The 21,686-nt window shown below is 42.8% G+C and overlaps 1 protein-coding gene across 1 annotated transcript in view; it reads left to right on the forward strand.

Moving 5' to 3' along the window:
• Window positions 1–21,686, forward strand: part of LOC125462635 (MAP kinase-activated protein kinase 2) — a 190,611-nt gene that overhangs the window by 26,295 nt on the left and 142,630 nt on the right. The window lies entirely within an intron of this gene.

Consider the following 21,686-nt stretch of genomic DNA (forward strand, 5'->3'; position numbering starts at 1 on the left):
GTTTTCTTTGTTGCCATGCTGTTAATCCATTTGGTAGTGGGGTGAAACATACATCCGTGTGCCATGTACAATTAAATCCTTGTACCTGGAAGACATGCAAGGAAAGGAAGAGATGGCATTCATACTGCTCCAGTTGACTCAATCTCTTGATGTGCAAACATTCTCCACATGCCTCATTCCTCTAGATCATACAGTGCTTAAGTAGTCTCCTACTTTGTCTTTTCACCTTGAGTTCAGTCAGATAAAACCAGTATTCTCTCTATTGATTTCAGATGGTGGTTTCCAGTTCCACTTCAGGGTCTTGAACAGCATCCAGATTGAGAATTCAGTGCAAGACCAGGAGGACATTTGTTGCCAGTATATTTTTAATCCTTTCATGGGATCTGTGTCACAAGTTAGGCCAACTTTTACTCCCCATGTCTAATTATCTGAAGAAGGTGCTGGTGAGCAGTCTTCTTGAGCTGCTGTAATTCATGGGGTGTAGGGCATCCACAGTGTTGTTCCAAAGAGATCTCATCTCATGGATTTTGACCTGGTGACATAGTTACAAGTCAGGGCAGTGAGTTTTGAGGGAAACCTTCAGGTACTGATGTCCCGTGTATCTATTGCTCTCGTCCTTCTAGGTGATATGGGTCACTGGGTTGGAATGTGCTTCCCAGGAGGCATAGTTGTTGCAGTGCATCTCATAAATGATCGTATATATTACTTTTGTGTTTAGTGAAGGGAGTGAATGTTGAAGGTGATGGATAGCATGCCAATCTGGGGTTCTTTTGACCTGGGTCGTCTCAGGTTTCTTGAGTGTTGCTTGAGCTGCACTTATCCAGGAAAATAGAGAGTATTTTGTCACGCTCTTGAGTTGTACCTTGTAAAAGGTAGAAGGGCAATGGAGGAGAGTGAGTTAATTTACTTGCTGCAGGCTTCTTAAGCCTCTGATCGGCTCTTGTATCCACACCTGTAATAGTCTAGTTCAGTTTCTTGTCAATGGTAATTCTCATGTGAGCAGAATTCAGTGATGGCACAGTCATTAGAGATGGTCATTGCCTGGCATTCCTATGGTGTGAATATTATCACCACTTATCAGCCCAAACTTAGCCTTTCTGCATATGGACTTGGACTGCTTCAGTGTCTGAGGAGTTGCAGATGGTGTTAAAACATTGCGCAGTCATGAATGAGCATTTCCCAATTCTGATCTTTTATGATGCAGGGATGGTGTTTGATGAAGCAGCTGCAGAAGATTGCACCTAGGACACTACCCAAGGTTTGTCTGCAGACATGTCCTGGAGCTAAGATGACGGACCTCCAGTAACTGTGACCATCTTCCTTTTGTGTCAAGTATGAATCCAACAACAAGCAAAGTTTCTCCCCTGATTCTGAATTACTCCAAATTTGCTCAGGCATTGATGTCTTGGGCTGACACTTGCACATCTCTGGAGTTTAGCTCTGTTGTCCATGCTTGAATTAAGGCTGTAATAAGACCACAAGCTGAGTGGCCCTGGCAGAATCCAAACTAAGCATTGATGAATAGGTTATTGTTGAGCAAGTACTGGTCAGTTGCACTGTTGATGATCCCTTCCAGCACTTTACTGATGATCAAGAGTAGGTTGTAAAGATGGTAATTGGCTGGGTTGGATTTGTCCTGCTTTTTGTGTACGTAACTTGTCTGGGCAATTTTTGACATTGTTGGGTAGATGTCAGTGTTGTAACTATATTGAAACTGCGTGGGATGCAGCTTGTGGAACAGAAGCTTTCAATCTTACTGCTGCAGTGTTGTCAGGGCCTGTAGTCTTTGTAGCATCCAGTCAATTCAGTCATTTCTTGCTGCCATGTGGAGTGAATTGTTTGAAGCCTAGTATCTGTGGTGCAGGGACTTCAGGAGAAGAATGAGATGGATCATCCACTCAGCACTTCTGGCTGAAAATTGTTACAAATCCCTTGCCACGTCTCTTACACTGTAACAGGAGAAGATAAGGTAGATAAAGATTGGAATTATAGAACTAGGGCCATAGTCTGAGGATTAGGGCCAGACCATTCAGGAGAGAGTCTAAGAAGCACTTCGACACACACAAGGTGGTAGATGTTTGGAATCCTTTTCCACAAAAGGCAGTGGATGCTAGATCAGGAGCTAATTTTTAAATCTGATTGCTTAACAAAAATTTATCGAAGGTGTTAATGGGTATGCGTAAAGGCAGGTATATTGAGTTAGGCCACTGATCACTCATGGTCTCCTTAAAAGATGGAACAGACTCAGTGGGCTGAATAGTTTACTCCTATTCCTATGTTCCTATGTGCTGGGTGCTGCGTCACTGAGGATGGGATATTTGTGTAGCTGCCTCATGTTTGGTGATCCACCACCGTTCATGTCTTGGTGTGGCAGGTCTTGAGAGTTTGAATCTTTTGGCTGTGAAATCACTTAGTCCTGTGCATCATTTTAATGCTTACATTGTTTGGCATGCAAGTAATCCTGTATTTTAGCTTCACCAGAGTGACGCCTTATTTTTAGATATGCCTGGTGCTGCTTGTGGCATGTCTTTTGCACTGATTAATAAAAGGTCCACTGGCTTGATGGGAATAATAGTGAAGGATATGCCGAGCCATAAGGTTCCAGCTTGTGGCTGAAATATAATTCTGCTGCTATTGATGACCTCAATGATGACTAGTTTTAATTTGCTTGATCAGTTCGAAGTCTCTTCAGTTTAGCACAAAGGTAAAGCTGGGTAAGCAGCAAGAGGTTTCCTTGCCCATCTAGACCTGATGACTAGAGACTTCTTGGGGTGTAAAGTCAATGTTGAGGACTCCTCGGGCAGTTCTGAGCTATGTGTATACCACTGTGTCACCATCTGTGCCCTGTCTGTCCTGTTGTTGGAGCTGGATATACCCAGGAATGGTGATGGTAGTGTCTGAGATTTTGTAAGGTATTACTATATCACAATGTTGCTTGACTAGTCCATGGGAGAGTTCTCCCAGTTTTGACCCGGGCCCCATATATTTGTAAGGAGGACTTTGCAGGGCCAACGAGTCTGGTTTTGCCATTGTTTCTGGCCCCTAGGTTAATGTCAGGTGATTTGTCCAGTTTCATTCCTTTTGTTAGCACTATTGATACAATGGATTTCTAGGTCATTTCAGAGGCCAGTTACCCATTGCTGTTGGTCTGGAGTCACATGTAGGTCAGAATAAGTAAGGACAGCAGATTTCCTTTCCTAAATAACATCAGTAAACCAGATGGAGTTTTCTGACAATTGTTAGTGCTTACGTTTAGAGCAGTTTTGTTTTAAATCCGGATTTTTAATTGAATTTGAATTTTATCATGTGCCATTATGGGATAGAAAGCCATGTCCCCAGATTAACCTAGACCTTAGTATTAGAAATCCAGTGGCATTGCCAGGATGCCACTGACTTCCCCATGAATTTCCTTGCATCCTTCACAGACATCAACTATACATCTTGTGTGGGCACAAACACTACTTCTGGGAACAAAAACTCTCCCAATTTTGGGAGAGAATATATATTGAAGGGGAAAAGTTTTAGTGAAATGTGTTTTGTGTTGATTAGTAAGCTTGATTGGTTTGTAGCCCAGTGGAGCAACTGTGTACGTAAACAATAATGTAAAGACTTGCAGCAAAGCATGAAAGGAACATTTCCAGGGTCAATTAAATATGGGTTAGAAGACCACACACACTGTGCTCTGGCTATAACCTCCTCCCATCCATGGTGCTTGTGTTTATGCAAAGTCATTGCATTGTGTGTATTCCTCCTCTCAGTCATATTTCTTTTTGTGAAGATACTTGAACTTTTTTATTTCCTCTGTGCCTCAGTAAATGGGAAATTGCAACAAGCAAATAACAATGCACCAGCTGTGGGTTTTTAAAAAAGCAGGTTGGGTATTGGTGGGACAGCCACATCCTTCAAGTCACCTTCCATTAATACGCCAGATTTCAAATGGACTAACTCCAGGAAAACGTGCACTTCTGCTCTGAGGTCTCTATGATGTCAGGCTGTGGTCCTGTTCAAATGGAATGAAAACCAGAAAAACAGGCTTTGCTGGAACGTAGCAGCCAGTGTAATTTTTAAGAAGACTTAGGCTGTGGATGAGAGTTTGCTCGCTGAGCTGGAAGGTTCGTTTTCAGATGTTTCGTCACCATTCTAGGTAACATCATCAGTGAGCCTCCGACGAAGCGCTGGTGTTATGTCCCGCTTTCTATTTTATGAATAGAAAGCGGGACAAAACACCAGCGCTTCGTCGGAGGCTCACTGATGATGTTACCTAGAATGGTGACGAAACGTCTGAAAACGAACCTTCCAGCTCAGCGAGCAAACTCTCATCCAGAACTTCAACCTGAGCTACAAATCTTCTCAAACTCACTTAGGCTGTGCAAGGAATAAAGAATAACATAGAGCTAATAACCACACAGACATGTGATTGTATGGACACTTTTACTTGGCGGGGTGACACAGGCAAATCTTTCTCGTTTTCCAACTACCAAGTCATTGAATCTTTCCATCAGGCAGAAAAAAAAATCTCCTTTTAAAATGGAGAAGCACACTTTTTCTGCACCCTGATTGCCTAATAATAGAGGTGGGAAGGGGAAAGAAGTGGCCCATGCTGTGGCTGTCCAGATTTAAGACTGAGTTGAGGAGAAACTTCCCAGTTTGGGAACAATCCCAAAGCATTTTCACTTTAAAGTCAGATTAACACATGACTGAGATAATGGGAACTGCAGATGCTGGAGAATTCCAAGATAATAAAATGTGAGGCTGGATGAACACAGCAGGCCAAGCAGCATCTCAGGAGCACAAAAGCTGACGTTTCGGGCCTAGACCCTTCATCAGAGAGGGGGATGGGGAGAGGGAACTGGAATAAATAGGGAGAGAGGGGGAGGCGGACCGAAGATGGAGAGTAAAGAAGGTAGGTGGAGAGAGTATAGGTGGGGAGGTAGGGAGGGGATAGGTCAGTCCAGGGAAGACGGACAGGTCAAGGAGGTGGGATGAGCTAAGTAGGTAGATGGGGGTGCGGCTTGGGGTGGGAGGAAGGGATGGGTGAGAGGCAGAGACAGGTTGGACTGGTTTTGGGATGCAGTGGGTGGGGGTGGGGGGTGGGGGGAAGAGCTGGGCTGGTTGTGTGGTGCAGTTGGGGGAGGGGACGAACTGGGCTGGTTTACGGATGCAGTAGGGGAAGGGGAGATTTTGAAACTGGTGAAGTCCACATTGATACCATATGGCTGCAGGGTTCCCAGGCGGAATATGAGTTGCTGTTCCTGCAACCTTCGGGTGGCATCATTGTGGCAGTGCAGGAGGCCCATGACGGACATGTCATCTAGAGAATGGGAGGGGGAGTGGAAATGGTTTGCGACTGGGAGGTGCAGTTGTTTGTTGCGAACTGAGCGGAGGTGTTCTGCAAAGCGGTCCCCAAGCCTCCGCTTGGTTTCCCCAATGTAGAGGAAGCCGCACCGGGTACAGTGGATGCAGTATACCACATTGGCAGAAGTGCAGGTGAACCTCTGCTTAATGTGGAATGTCATCTTGGGGCCTGGGATAGGGGTGAGGGAGGAGGTGTGGGGGCAAGTGTAGCATTTCCTGCGGTTGCAGGGGAAGGTGCCGGGTGTGGTGGGGTTGGAGGGCAGTGTGGAGCGAACAAGGGAGTCACGGAGAGAGTGGTCTCTCCGGAAAGCAGACAGGGGAGGGGATGGAAACATGTCTTGGGTGGTGGGGTCGGATTGTAAATGGCAGAAGTGTCGGAGGATGATGCGTTGTATCCGGAGGTTGGTAGGGTGGTGTGTGAGAACGAGGGGGATCCTCTTAGGGCGGTTGTGGCGGGGGCGGGGTGTGAGGGATATGTTGCGGGAGCAGAGGTCCTTTGCAGGTCTGGGAGAGGGAGGCTGTGAGCTGGGGCAGGCTGGATTGCAGTGCCTGGAGGTGCCGGCGCATGGCTGCAAGTGTCTGTTTCAGGACTTGCAGGGAGAAACGATTCTGAAGGGGCAAAGGTCCTTTGCAGGTCTGGGAGAGGGAGGCTCTGTGCTGGGGCAGGCCACCCACCCCGCCCCCGCCACAACCGCCCTAAGAGGATCCCCCTCGTTCTCACACCACCCTACCAACCTCCGGATACAACGCATCATCCTCCGACGCTTCCGCCATTTACAATCCGACCCCACCACCCAAGACATTTTTCCATCCCCTCCCCTGTCTGCTTTCCGGAGAGACCACTCTCTCCGTGACTCCCTTGTTCGCTCCACACTGCCCTCCAACCCCACCACACCCGGCACCTTCCCCTGCAACCGCAGGAAATGCTACACTTGCCCCCACACCACCTCCCTCACCCCTATCCCAGGCCCCAAGATGACATTCCACATTAAGCAGAGGTTCACCTGCACATCTGCCAATGTGGTATACTGCATCCACTGTACCCGGTGCGGCTTCCTCTACATTGGGGAAACCGAGCGGAGGCTTGGGGACGGCTTTGCAGAACACCTCCGCTCAGTTCGCAACAAACAACTGCACCTCCCAGTCGCAAACCATTTCCACTCCCCCTCCCATTCTCTAGATGACATGTCCATCATGGGCCTCCTGCACTGCCACAATGATGCCACCCGAAGGTTGCAGGAACAGCAACTCATGTTCCGCCTGGGAACCCTGCAGCCATATGGTATCAATGTGGACTTCACCAGTTTCAAAATCTCCCCTTCCCCTACTGCATCCCTAAACCAGCCCAGTTCGTCCCCTCCCCCCACTGCACCACACAACCAGCCCAGCTCTTCCTCTCTCTCTCTCTCTCTCTCTCCCCCCCCCCCCCCCCCTCCACCCACTGCATCCCAAAACCAGTCCAACCTGTCTCTGCCTCCCTAACCGGTTCTTCCTCTCACCCATCCCTTCCTCCCACCCCAAGCCGCACCCCCATCTACCTACTTAGCTCATCCCACCTCCTTGACCTGTCCGTCTTCCCTGGACTGACCTATCCCCTCCCTACCTCCCCACCTATACTCTCTCCACCTATCTTCTTTTCTCTCCATCTTCGGTCCGCCTCCCCCTCTCTCCCTATTTATTCCAGTTCCCTCTCCCCATCCCCCTCTCTGATGAAGGGTCTAGGCCCAAAACGTCAGCTTTTGTGCTCCTGAGATGCTGCTTGGCCTGCTGTGTTCATCCAGCCTCACATTTTATTATCTTAACACATGACTGGGTGTGTTAGCAGACAGTTGTTTAATCAAATGTCCAGATAACAACATTATGAAGATATGGCTTGAAATTGAGATATTAATATTGGGAGCAGACATATTGTTGCTTTCATTTGTCCTCAAATAGATTCATACTTCCTTTGAAATCAAGATAAATTGAAATTGTTGTTAATATGCCCTCATTCTAAACCTAGAGATTAGTTAGAACTTAATTTTCTTTTTTAAAAAAAACCATTTTACAGGATGTGGGTGTCACAGGCTAGACCAGCAGTTGTTGGCCATCCCATTCCAAAAAACCCTTCACAAGTGAAATTGGCTTCCTGATAACTGTTGACACATTTCCTGATGGTGAAGGTTATCAAAATATCATTTTTTTAAAAAAAAAATTGATTATCAGAAGGTCCAGTCCATAGCTGGTCAGTTTATCAGTATCTCCTGAGTTGTGCTGGTGTTGAATTAGCTTCCATTTCTTTATTAGGCATAGTTTAATTTTAGGCTACTTTCAGTCCTGTCTCTGTGGGTATTAAGAGTTTGAAATCTACCGGTTATCTAGGCAGGATGATTAACCATCATGTTCATGAAGCCACATGTGCACCAAACTGATTTTTAAGAGATTCTATGTACAGAATTAGATACTTTTTATAACCTTCTACAGTAAGTCTGAAAATCAGCACTGTTCTGCGATTTGTAACTACAAGTATTTTCCCACATTATTTTCCACATAAGTACTAATGGTTTAGAAAGCTCCTTTTAATTCTGAAGGATAATCCAATGATTAAACTGTCAAATTCAACCTCTAATGAAAAATTACTGTCACCTTAATTACCTTTTCTGACAAGAGACTGATGCTGGGTTATGAGCAGATCAGCAGAAAATTACACAAATGACCTCTGAGAAACTTGCAGTGTTAAGACCGGGCCCTGGGTGAAGTTCCCCCATTAACTATGGTTCCAGATGTCTACTCCATTCCTGTCTGAGGAAGGATGCACTTGCTCCTGTTTATTCACCCACCAGCTTTGCACACCAAGATGAATTTGCAAAGGATCACTTCTTCTTTTAGGGATACCTTCCTCCCAGGCCATATGAATTTGTGGTTTAAAATGAGCTAATTTAACTAGGTTTTATTACTGACTGTGAGAAGTAACAATATCACATGCACACATCAGAACGAGTGCAAAAAATGTTAAAGGACATAAGGTTCATTGATTGTGAAGCTTATAGAATGGAAGGTTGATAAGTCATGAAGTCATTTTTCGGATTCTTGGCTTTGTTTGAAATTTTTTTGTCCAGCTTTTTTGGCTGGATTTCTGGCTCGTGGATTACTAGCATTCAGAACAAGATGATCCTTTGACCTGAGAAGGTAGGAACTGCAGATGCTGGAGAATCTGAGATAACCAGGTGTAGAGCTGGATGAACACAGCAGGCCAAGCAGCATCAGAGGAGCAGGAAGGCTGACGTTTCGGACTTTATGGGTGTGACCTTCATTACCTATTAATGCTTGAAAACAGGCGACGTTTACCTCAGCTCATCACTGCACGCAGATCAGGGTTGAGCTGGTTTTTAACTTTGTTCTTGTGTGACTGTCCCTCTCAAACATACAAAACATGTTCCTCGTCTAGAGATAGTAAGGACTGCCCATGCTGGAGTCAGAGATAGCAGAGTGTGGAGCTGGACAAACACAGCAGGCCAGGCAACATCAGAAGAACAGGATGAAGAAGGGTCCCAATGTGAAACGTCAGCTTTCCTGTTCCTCTGCTGCCTGGCCTGTTGTGTTCATCCAGCTCCACACTGTTTAATGTCCTTCATCTAGGCTGTTACCATTTTCCCTCACCGTGTTCACAGCCTAAAGTAACTTCCAAGGTTCCCGTTTAGTTCATAGTACATTTTAAGTTCCTTTGAACTTCTTGGTACCTTTGTTGGGTATGTCTCACCTGACAGCCACTGAAATATTTTGGCTGTATCGGTTCTCTTTTTTTTTAAAAAGTAAAGCTGAAATTAAATTGTGATTTTTGTCCAAAGGTGATCTAGGGTTATGACTAGATTTGCCATGCTGAAATATAAATTCCTTTTATAATAGCTTTATTCCTTATTTAGTTTGCGGACAGCAATCAGTTAAGTTTGGTTTCAGTGACCCTTCCTTAGGAACTGCTCTGAGGAAGGATCTTGACCCTGTAACATTACCTCTGATTGCACTCTGCAGATGCTGCCAGACCTGCTGAGCCTTTCCAGCAATTTCCAGTATTTGCAGTTCAGTTCATTTGTAAACGGAATAATGAATCCTTTTTAATATATGTACTTACAAAAATGGTTAATTTTCATGTTTTTCACACACTTGGAAATATTTAGACTATCAGGAGGTAATCCTTAGTTTGTTCTTCTATTAAGTGGTTATTTGGATTCCATTTGTGTATGTTTGAAAGTAATTGCCTGAACTTATTAGGGGTTTGCAAATTATTTTAAAAAATTGTTGACCACTCTTACATTCAATTCCAGACCACCTCTGGTGAACACTTGGACAGGCCAGCAAACTGTGCAGAAACACTTGCATATTTTGAAGAGAGGTGGTCCCTTTTATTACTTTAAAACTGTAACCTTTTGAGTTCATACATGAACTCAAACTACTTTGTGCCATGTATCAAGGGTCAACAGTAGTCTGTTACACTCCATGCGTGCTCACATTCTCCCACTCTGAAGTAAGCTCTGTTGGTATAACAAGAGCTTCTCATGATGCTAAGGCTCCTGAAGAAGAATAATATGATTAGTACTGGAGAGATTTTCCCAAGCATTAACATCGTTCTGAGAAAGGGTCACCGGACCTGAAACGTTAACTGTTTTTTCCATCACAGATGCTGCCAGACCTGCTGAGCTTTTCCAGCACATTTGTTTTTTGTTAACATTATTGTCGGATTTAGAATCAGAAATGTGACGCCAGATTAGGTTAAAATTGACAGTTTCAGGCCTTTCTAAAGCCGATCTAACAGGAAGTACTGTTTCATGCTCTGTATTTTATTGGATAGTGTGTAGTTTGTTACAAGTTTCGTCTGTATAGTTGTGTTCTGTTTAATGTTTATCTAGGCTCTGTTGCATCAACCTGGAAGTAATTGAAGTTTATGAAAGGTATTGCATAGTTACAAATAATTTTTGGAAAAAAAGATATATTCTGATACCCCTAATGTAGTAAGGAGAAAAATGTCCTTAAATTTACAATCACCTTGTACCTTGTTATAGATGCAGCAATAAAATTTTTGCTAAGACGGTATGTTTTTTGTAAATTGTAACCATAATTAATATTGCCACATTGCACTTTGATACCAAAAGGCTATAGAAAAATTATATTGACGGTGATGCTTTTAAGTGATGTGATATGAGATTTGGTAATTCTTGATTAATCCTGAAATTAAAAAGTGCTAGCTGTAACAGTTGGGTAATTACAAGACTGTTTTGTGTTATGCAATTCGTTGCATGACCCAACAAGCAACGTTCTATTCAAATAAATCTTCTGTTTAGCAGGAGGTAATATCCAGTTGTGCTACTGAGTGGTATTTACTATCCTGGTGTGTCTCTTGTGTGAGAAAATGTTATGTGGTGTTATATCCAGATGTACCTTTTTGGGCATTGAAAAAGCAGAGAGGAAGTTTTGAACTACAGCCCTCTCTCTCCACTGATGCACAATAGCAGCAGTGTGTATGATTCACAGGATGCATTGCAGCCACTTATCAAGGCTCCTTTTGACAGCACCTTTCTTGAGATCCCATTATCTTTAGCAACTGGAAGGATAAGGGCCTCAGATACAAGTTCCCCTTCAAATCATGCACCAACCTGACTTGGAACCATATTGCTGTTTCTTTATTGTAGCTGGATCAAGATCCTGAAACTTTTCTCCCTGACAGCAATTTGGGTGTGCTACATCATGTGGATAGTAGCTATTCTGGAGGTTGGCATTACCACCTTAATGGCAGTTTAGGATTGGGCAACAAATAACTGCCCTAGCCAGCAATGCCCACACCTCATGAACAAGAAGGATAAAGTCTACACCAAGTACTGATATATGGAAGTAGGGTGGAAGTAATTTCACTTTTGGTCTCCCCCTTTCATGGCAGTCGTGGTCCTCTCCATCAGTTAGAGAAACAGAGGCACTTGGAGTTCCCAGGTCTTTTGGCTGGTATTTATTGACAATTGGAGGCCTCTGAGGACCATATCTGATGCCATAGGCTTCTTTGGCATAGTGGTAATGCCTCGCTCTCAATTAGCATTGGTTTCATAACTACCCCAGACACCTAAGCACATGTTCTAGGCTGCAAATGCTGCACAGTCAGATGCCACATTTCAACTACAATACTAAAATGCAACCCCATTTGCCCTTTTCAGTTTGACATAAGAGAACAAATAATACTGTTTTGAAGAAGGGCACGGGGATCCTCCTTACTGTCACTACATTGATATTGCAATAAGAGATCATTGCTGGGACCTTGCTGTGTGCAAATGGGTTGTCAGTTTTTTTTCCTCACTATAGCAATGACTACACTTAAAAAGAAATTTAAATTGGGTGTAGGGTGCCTACGGACTCCTTTTAAAAGTTACTTATTAAATCAGGTATTTCTATTGCCTTGTTAATGGTGGTTGGCTGCTGCTCCTTGCCCCCACCCCTCCTCCCTCAGTGTGGACTTTGTAGTAGAAGATCCTCAGGCCTAGGGTCACTGAAGCCCAAAAGAGGTGGAACTGACTTCTAAGTCCGTTTTTTTGAAATGGGGGCAGGCAGGGAGTTTAAGAATACCAGCCATGAGACCAGCACTGCCTCTGGGATAACTAAACCCAGTTTTATTTGTAAAAGTGTGACTGGAAGTAAGAGAACTGTGTTGCGCTAGGTAACAATTCCTTTATACGTGACAAGTAAAGACAGTAGTTCTTCACATATGGTGATTACATCCTTGGAGTCACTGTCTATTCACTTTGTCTTGAGGTTCCTGTAGAGAGCAATATGGATTTTGACAGCAAAGAGGTTTTCGCCATTATTCACCTGTGCTTTAGATCAGATTGATTTGAGTCAGCTTATTGCTTCCCTTTCCCGTGCACTCAGATGTAGCAGTTGGAATGCAAAATAATTTTCTGCGGGGCTGTTGTTAAAGGAGCACGTTGTGGATTTATTCTGGGACTGATTGGATATTTTCAGGGATCAAGACAGTGCTGCATTACCATGCAGTCTTCCAGGAACTGGCTGCCTCCATAAAGACCCTAGCTGGGTTTCCGATGGTCCATAGCCTTGGCCAGCAGCCCCACTGGCAGGGGCAGCTCCTGATTAATCAGAACTTGAGGCTACCTCAGAATGGTGATGCCTTCGAGCAATCCTTTTTATAACTTTTGATGTTAGAGGCCAAAAGCTGGCCAAGCCATCAGATTGGAGGGGAAACCCACTTGGAGGAGCTGTTTTAGGCAGAGCCTTCCATACTTGTGCTTTTCCTTTGGGCTTGGACACTTCTCATGGGTACTCTGGATCTGTCATACAGACCCCTTGATGGAATTGGTGGGTGCCACACTCCATCTGGAGATCACTCCTATGCCAGGAGGAGCTTTCTGGGTTTTCCTTGTCTGCCTGACTTGACATGATCTGCTACTTGCTGTTGCTGGCCAAGAGGCCACTGTCGATGCTCACCTTCCTCTGCAAGGTTGCTGGCAAGTGGCAGCACCTTTTTGTGGTATTGTACCGATCTTTTTTTTATTTTCCTGACCTCGCTCCCACTTCTGCTCGCAAACTCCCCACTGTGGGATGCTGAAGATGCCCCTCTGTGAGCTTTATTTGAAGGAGGAATAATCCTGAATTATTTTTAAAATTTTCGTTTTGAATATGGTTGTAAATATGAAATGACCCAGGCCATTAGAGCTCAAGTGTAACAAGAGGCTTTTTACTGTGCTGTTTATTCTGCTAATTGAAAGTATTATTTCTTCCCCATTCAACATCTCTCACTGCTTTCAATATATTTACTTCACAGAATGAATGTTGCAAAACAAATGCATTTATCTTTGCTGAGCTCCGTCCCTACCACTCCAATGCCTAGGGTCACCTATCTTCAGATTTTCATTGATGACCTTCCCTCCTCCGTAACATTAGAACTGGGGATGTTCAGTACTGTTGGTGACTCTTCACCTACTGAATTAGTTTGTGCCAATAAGCAACATATTGGATCTGGGTAACATTCAGACCTTGGCTGATAAGTGGCAAGCATTAGTCATGCCACAAGTGCTAGGCAATGACCACTTCGAGCAAGAATCTAACAATTTCCCACGTCATTCAATGGTAGTTTCATTGAATGTTCTGGAGATGACTAATGATCAGAAACTGAACTGGACCAGCCATCTAAAAGTAGTACATACGAGGTCAGGCCTGAGGCTAGGAATTCCGCAGTATGTAAGTCCTTCTCCTAATCACTAACGGCACACCCCCCCCCCCCCCCCCCCCCCCCCAACCCACAAAGAAAAGTCAGCCATGTGTTGGAATACTCCACTTGTCTGGATGAGTGTGGTTCCAACAGCACGCGAGAAGCTTGACATCGGCCAAGAGAAAATCAGCTGTTTGACTTGCCTCCCTTAAACACACACGCTCCCTCCTCCTCCTCCACCTCTGCTTCCAAAGCCCACATCACCCTGATTTGAAACTGTATACTGTTCCTTAATCCTCACAGGGTGAACAATTTGGAACTCCCTTTCTAACAGCGTTGTGACGGTGCCTACAGCAGATTGGCCACACCAATTCAAGACATTGATTCACCACCATCTTCTGCAGTGCAACAGATGTTTGTCCAGTTAGTGACACCCGTGTTCACAAGAAAGAATGTTTTCTTTTTAAAAAAAGGGGGATTTGACTAAGTAGATTATGAAGTCCATGATGGGCCAAATGGCTCCCTTTCTGTGTTGTTTGTATCTTTCATATTTACTGGAGGAGCTTTGCTACTGTTTAACAATCACTTTGAAACTTTGTAGGTGGTTTTGGTCATTTAGCTGAGAGATAGGGTATGGGGTACTGTCTGCATTAAGGCAGTCTGTTTACATTGGTGTAGTGACATCCATGATGGAAACACTTACAACAGGGTGTTAATCATGTGTGCCAATTATTTGGCATTGGATTTCATGATTTTGTTGTCAGCTATACGTGAGCGTGTGAGTGAGCCTGTGTGTGGATTATTAACCTACTTCAGAGCACTGAAGGCAACCAACTAAAGTGCAAAATCTAACCTTCAGTAGTAGGAAGGTCAGAACCTCCTTGTGTGTTTAACCCTTAGTGGTTGTGTTTAAATGGAAATTGAATAATTAGTTGGAGAGAAAATGGCAGGGAAAAGAGGAGGTCATGAGCTGGTTGACTCTTCAAAGGAGCTGCATGACCTCCTTTTCAGGTTGCTATTCTGGAATTCAGTTCTTAAGATTTGTCTTCTGTGTGTAGACTTGCGTTCAAGTTCCATCCCATCGTTAGTGTTTTTGGTCCTGGTTTAATTGTTCATTCAAGTGAAATTCTTTTGAGAGTCTAGATGTTCATTTGGTTCCTTTATAATGCGAATTACGGATGTTGCAGCCCGCTGGACACTTCATGATTTCAGGGATCATTCTTCTGAGAGAAAAACGAGCAAATCAGTGTTTATAGATTAAAATGGAATTTAATTATTTCCATGACTTTTTTCGTATCGATCTCATTATTTCCTGTCTTTTACAAAGAACAATTGGTAACAAATATAAAAGGCAGAGGTGTTGTAACATATTTACATTACTTACAGGCGATAAGGTTCATTTGAACAGAGATTGTATATTTGATTGCATTACAGGATGTTTGTTCTTTTAACGTGGGTGAGTTGCTTAGCACAACACACGCTCCTGCACTGATGCTCGTAATAGGACAAGTAGGATTGTACCTTTCTCCAACCTACCTAAGAGATCTGGTTAAAGCAGAGATTAAGTGTGCAGTCACCCGCATTCTGCAGTAATTATAACTCCTTTTTGCTTTACTGTTACAAGTTGCACCATCCGGTTGAGGCATGTTAATTGAACATCCAGAAACCAAAGTGGAAAGTTTCTATTGTGGTAATTTTTGTGGGTTTACTCAAACATTTACACTTTTTTTGATTTGCTTTTAGCTTTGAGAAACTAAAATGGAGTAAAAATTGGATGAAACCCAATTTCTATGGAAGGACCTTGCCACTTTAAACAGATGGAAAGCCCCAACTTAAAACAGCTGCAGCTCTAACTGTACAGCATATAAACATTTTTGTCTGTACAATTTATTTCTACATACAGTCCTTTGGAAAATGTGTAGGGCAACATTTTTCTTAAAAACCAATTTTATGTTTATAACCCTTGTTTCTAGAGCAAACTCATTTAATATCTCACTGGGAAAGTGAAGGCACGCGATGCCAGATATTCATCTTTTTAAAAAGTGGACGATAGCAGGAAATTTATTAACTTCTGGATCTAAGTGTCCCTAGCCATGCCCTACAACCCTTCGTAAATTTGATCAAATGTTTTACTTGTAGCTTACCTTTACATGAAGCTGAGCTCTAATCAGAAGTGTTTCTAAAAATGAGTGCACCACATGTATTCTATCACTCTGATAGGATGGTACCCTGTTTTCTGTTCTGATTAATCTGAGAACTTGGCATTCCTCCACTTCTCGCCTGTCTAGGTCTCTGACATCCTTTTGATGTGTGTTTGTATAAATGCTGTGCAGCTCTGTCAACCACCTAAAAGGTTTTGGCCACCTCCTGATGTCTGCTTTGATTCAAAATGCTTTCACCTCAGGCCTGTATGCAGCACCTAGTGTCACTCTCTTGAATGTTAAAGACACTATATGCCATGATTTCTTCTGTTCAGCAAATTAGGTTGAAATTAGAACAGATGGCACTACCTGATATGCACTTATCTGAAACGTTGTGTGAGCAACGATGGGTGGGGAAAAGGCCAGTTGATCAGATAAGTCGTCCACACTGTCTGAATGACTGGAGAGACTATGCACTTCCTCTACCCTCCTTCCACCCCAACTGGCGGTTGTTGTTTTCTTTTCATTTTATTCACAGGATGTGGGTATTGTTTGCTAGGCCAGCATTTATTGGCTATCCTTGGTTGTCCAGAGGATAGTTATGAGTCACCAACACTGCTGTGTATCTGGAGTCACACATGGGCCAGGCCAGGTAAAGACAGTAGTTTTCCTTCTCTCTACGGCATTAGCTAACTAGATTCTCAAGAGAGATGAAATATTGTCCATGAACACAGGATGTCTTCACCTAAAGTTGGCATAGTATTCCTGAAAATTGTGACTTTCTCACACTATTGTTGGTGAGGGCTTGCTGTGTGAAAACAGAGCTTTTTTGTTATAATTGTCACTGCACGACTTGAAAAAACTGGTTTAAATATGACCATTTCTGAAGAAGGGTCCCAACCCGAAACGTTAACTTTCCTGCTCCTCTGATGCTGCCCGACCTGCTGTGCTCCTCCAGCTCCACGCTGTTATCTCTGACTCTGGCATCAGCAGCTCTAACTATCTTTAAATACAGTGCATTGTGTATGCAGCATTGTGTATTATTGACAGAAATAACTTGCAAAATAAAAGGCTAACTTCAGTGAAGAAAACAGGCTTCTTGCTTACAAAGAGGTATTTTCAAAAAACATGATAGTACATTACAGGTACAGTGTAAGCTCTTCAACTACTGTACCTGTGCAGGTGACGTACTGTCGTGTGCAGTGCAGCAGAAAGTTTTTAATTATGCTCACAAACATTCCTCTATTTTTAGTATATGTACAAACAGCAGAGCATTTCTTTTAAATTTAAGACCAGATATACTTGAGTGCTTCACCAAAAAGCTGTTTAGAGAAAAAAAAACAATGATCTTTGCTGGCAGGACACAGATGCAGTGGCACCAACACTGTCAGCACATTTAGGGGCCTTGCTAATGATGCATCTCAAAGGTCCAAGTGGCTTAAAGGTGTGAAATGCAAAAGGACATTAAAATTGGGAATGGGAGGAGGTGACATAAAAAGGCAATATTTTAAAGAGTACAAAGACTTGAAAAAACGAGATGTAAAACTAGAGACAACACGGTGTGGAGCTGGATGAATAAATAGAGGGAGGAAGGGTGGAGTTGGGGAAAGGTAGGTGGGGTGATGTTAGGTGGATGCAGGCAGGGAGTGGTGGGGATTAGTCAGTGGGTGTAGCAGATACTTGAGGAAGAAGATGGACAGGTCGTGTTGATGCAAGGAGTCAGGGATGAGAGGGAGGTTGGATGTGGGATGAGGCCAGAGTGCGGAGATTTTCACCAGTTTTCCATCTTCTTCCCCACCCGTCCAGCCAACCAATTCCACTACCAACCCCTACCCTTATCCACCTATCACCACCCCACCTACCTTTCCCCATCCCCACCCATGCTCCCTACTGCCTCCTTGACCCGACACAACCTCCTCGTCTTCTCTCCCACGTATCTGCCCTACCCATCCCACTGACTAGTCCCTACCTGCATCTGTCTGCTTTTCCCCAGCCCACCCCTCCTCCCTCTATTTATTTCTGAGCTCTCTTCCCTCTTCCCCCACCGAGGGAAGAAGGGTCCTGACCTGAAATGTCAACTTTCGTCTTCCTCTGATTCTGCCTGGCCTACCTGCGTTTCTCCAGCTCCTCACTGTGTTGCCCGCGTTCTTAATTAGATGTAAAGCACTTTGGAATGTCCCAGGAAAGTGCCTATTTAAATGCAAATCCTGTTTAATTTGGAGGTTGGTACATTCAACCTCATATCGTACTGAATATGAGAGCTGTTGCAGTATGGGACGAAGCATCTTGTGCCCTGTGTCTAGACTGACCGTCTGAAAGAGCAGCTCAATGAGTGCCACTCCTTGTTTTTTTTCTGTCAGCCTTCTTTTTACGCTTTTTTAGATAACAACCCAAATTCCCTTTTTAAAGCTACAATGGATCTGGCCTCCTCCACACTTCATCAGGGCAGTTTATTTCGGATCTTTAAAGAAAAGTTTATCCTTGTGCCACCATTGTTTATTTTTATTTTAAATTGCCGTTTCCCTTAACTCAACATCCTCTGGTTCATTCTCCTTCTAACAATGGGATCACTTTATCCCTACCTAATCTGTCCCAACCGTCCATGATTTTCAAATTTTGTCTTACCCTCATTGTAAAGAAATACATATATCAGGTAGCCCTGGCTGTTCTGATGCCACGGACTTGGCTCCGGCTGCACTCCCCAGAAGATTCATCACTTTGATCAGTATTTGGAACTGAATACTGCCTGGAGACTCTCTCTTGTATGACCTGCCTATTTATTTTTTGACTGCGTGGTGGTTACCCACACCTTCTCCCTTTGTGTACTCTTGAACTTTGGAATGACCATCTCAAAAACCATGCTGACCTTGCACTGCAGTGATCCCAGCTGTTTGCTTGTGGTCTGAAATTTGGAGCTTGAGCAGTAGTAGCTGTTCATATTTCCTGCATGTTCATTTAACACAGACGCAGGAAATCTGAGTTCCCACAGGGAACAGGATGTGTCCACCAGGGGCTGGAGCTGCGATGCCATTGCTCTCTGATAGATAACAAAACTTACATTTCAAAGCAATATGGAATTTGCTTTTAAATCAAAGGGGCAGCCCTTGCTTTGCAAGAGTTAGTGCCTGTCTATGATGTGTGTGAATGTTGACTGCATTATTATTGATCTATCTGCAGCCTAAAAGTTAATGTCTATAGAGCCTGTATTTGCAGACCCTGAGAAACCATGACCTAGTGCTATTCACTGATAGTTTTTGAAAGCAAATGGATTGCTAGACATGCCTTTTCATTGGAATAATTTTCATACATCAAAATCGAACTGTGAAGTTGTACAGCATTTTTAATCAACATTAGACCATGCTGCAAAATCAGTACTGAATACTACTGTAAGAGGACATCCGGTCTTGGTTAACAGAAGATTAACAGGCTTTATGAAACATAACTGTGTGAGGAATGATGAGAGGGCAGCTTCTTAAACCTTACTGATTTGAGCTCTAGTTCCGTGTGTTCAGGTGTCTCATTAGTACAGCTCCATAAGCAGGTGCCCAGATACTATTCCTAGAGAAAAGGTACAGTCAATCCTTTACTCCACTGATACTGATTAACACAAATGTCAATTAAATGGAGTTAGGATATGTTACTTGCACTGCTTATACATCACTTAATTGAATCAAACATTAAGGGTGCTTTTACTTCACTTCTGTTATTAAACAAAATTGAATTTCCTTTCTGTGCTGATTAGACAGTGATATATTCAAGGGAGGATGTCGAGTCATCCTAAAAAACAGGTAGAAGTTGCAATTTGGTCACAAAATTCTACTTGCGAATAGGAATTGGTGGTAATGGCAATGGTTTGATCCGATCAAAGATGAACTCTGTTCTCAAAGATAGGATGGACATTCTAATAGAACTGTGCAGATATTTTAAGATTTAACGAGGTGTCATGCCCTTTTATTTCAATCTTACAATGTCCCTGGGCCATTTAAGTCATAACTTTTCAAACTGGAATTTACTGTATTTATTTGTGTATATTAATTTTTTAAAAATGTTCTAATCTTCTGTTAGTAACTGACATTTATTTTATAGAAGCTTCCACAACAAAAGTCGGAATAGTTTGAAAATCAGGACCTTTTGGCAATTTGAGGATTTGATCTTTAGATTCTAGTACTCTTTTTAAAGGCATTAATCATCAGCTTTGTGAATAATAAATAACCATGAGAGAGGATTTGACCCAGGCTAGGTTTGTTTTTCTTGGAAGAGATGTAGCTGAGGGATGATGTAATTGTGTGCACAATCTTGAAGGGCTTAGATAGACGGGAAAGTCCTGTTTTCCCCTGGCAGAGAGGTCCATTTCCAGGATTGAAGATTTAGTGGATTAGAGTAGAACAGAGAAAATTCATTTTCACCGTAAAGAATGTGGGTGTCTGAAAATAGCTGTCCAATTTGGTGTTTGAGACAAAAACCCTCAACTCTTTTAAAACCTGGATCTGTAACTGAAGCACATTGTCCAAGAAGGCTACAGACACGGTGCTATAAAGTGGGATTGGAATTGATTCAGCCGGTGCAGACTCAATGGACTGAAAGGTCTCTGAGTAAATGTCCCGTTCCATGCAATTTTTTAAAATGCCGCTGAATCATTTCAGTTTAAGTAAACATTATTAGAAAAACGTTAGAACCATAGAATGGTTACAGCATGGTAAGACGCCATACAGCACACTGTATCTGCGTTGTGCCTATCCTGATTATTCTGTGCTTTTCTAAGCAATAATATTCACATCTCTCAATATTGTTTCTTGTAACTTGCCTATCATCGAGGTCATGGCCTATCCTTCGTACTTTTTTGGAGTAATGATAAATTGCTCATAGACCTCCAATCCCCTGGTACTTTACCTGTATCTAGTGAGGATCAGAAAATGATCCCCCACTATTTCCTTGCTGGCATCCTTCAATGTTTTAGGATCTAATTCATCCAGTTCTGGTAATTTCTGCAGCTTCAAAGAAGTCAGTTCCTCCAGTGCTTCCCTTCTCTAATTCATATTTTGTCTAATATTTTGCAACCCTTCTAACCAGATCATCAGCATCATTTGTGAAGGCAGAAATGAAGTACTCGTTAAGTACTTGACCACATCTCCTGCATCTATGCACAAGTTAGCATGTGCATCACCACTAAGCTAATACCCTTTGTTTAATAATCCTCTTAATGTATTGATAAAAATATCTTTGACTTTTCCTTGATTTTATCAGGCAATGCCCTTGCAAATCATCTTTGTTTTCCTAATTTCCTTTTCACTTCCCCCTTGTACTTTGTACAATCCTGTAATCTTCCTAAAGTATTACTTTTCTGAGATGGTCATAAGCTTCATTTTTTGTTTGTTTTTTGTTTTGTTTTACCATGTATGCTTCTGGTTAACCAGAGGCCTCACCTTTCTTTTTGGAGATTTGTTTACACAGTACAAATAGTGTCACATTTGAACACCTCTCACTGATTTACCACTGACTTTTGTTATTAAGTTGTCTAGAACAATCATGAGTTGGAAGACGGGAAACTAAAACCTGTTTGCTTTTCTGAAAAAAAGGTAAAAGGATGTGTGGTTCCTTTTAAGAGGTAACGTGCATCTCTAAGCTTAGGGACTTGTACCAAGTAAAAAAGAGATGTCTGTGTAGGTTAAGATGTAGAGCCAGTTCTGAAATTGAAACCTGGAGCAATGCCAAAGATTTACAAACCTTACACTTTTTTTGATGTTTTGGCAACCAGCTAAAATCAGCCAATTAATTTAAACCAAGCACTTGGCGATTGAAAGCCAATTGAATTTAAATCTGACGGTTTTGACAACCTCCGATCAATGCTGCTGTAAGAAATTGATATGTCATCCAAGTTATATAAGGAGAGGATTGTTGAAAATCGGTGTGAGCGTCAGTGATCTGAAAAATAAGCATCTGGCTTTCACAAGAAATCACTAAGCTCTCTAAGAAAGCACCATCTATCCATGAAAAATACAGCAGCACTC

Source organism: Stegostoma tigrinum, chromosome 21, assembly GCF_030684315.1.
Source record: "Stegostoma tigrinum isolate sSteTig4 chromosome 21, sSteTig4.hap1, whole genome shotgun sequence".
In the NCBI taxonomy this organism is placed as follows: domain Eukaryota; kingdom Metazoa; phylum Chordata; class Chondrichthyes; order Orectolobiformes; family Stegostomatidae; genus Stegostoma; species Stegostoma tigrinum.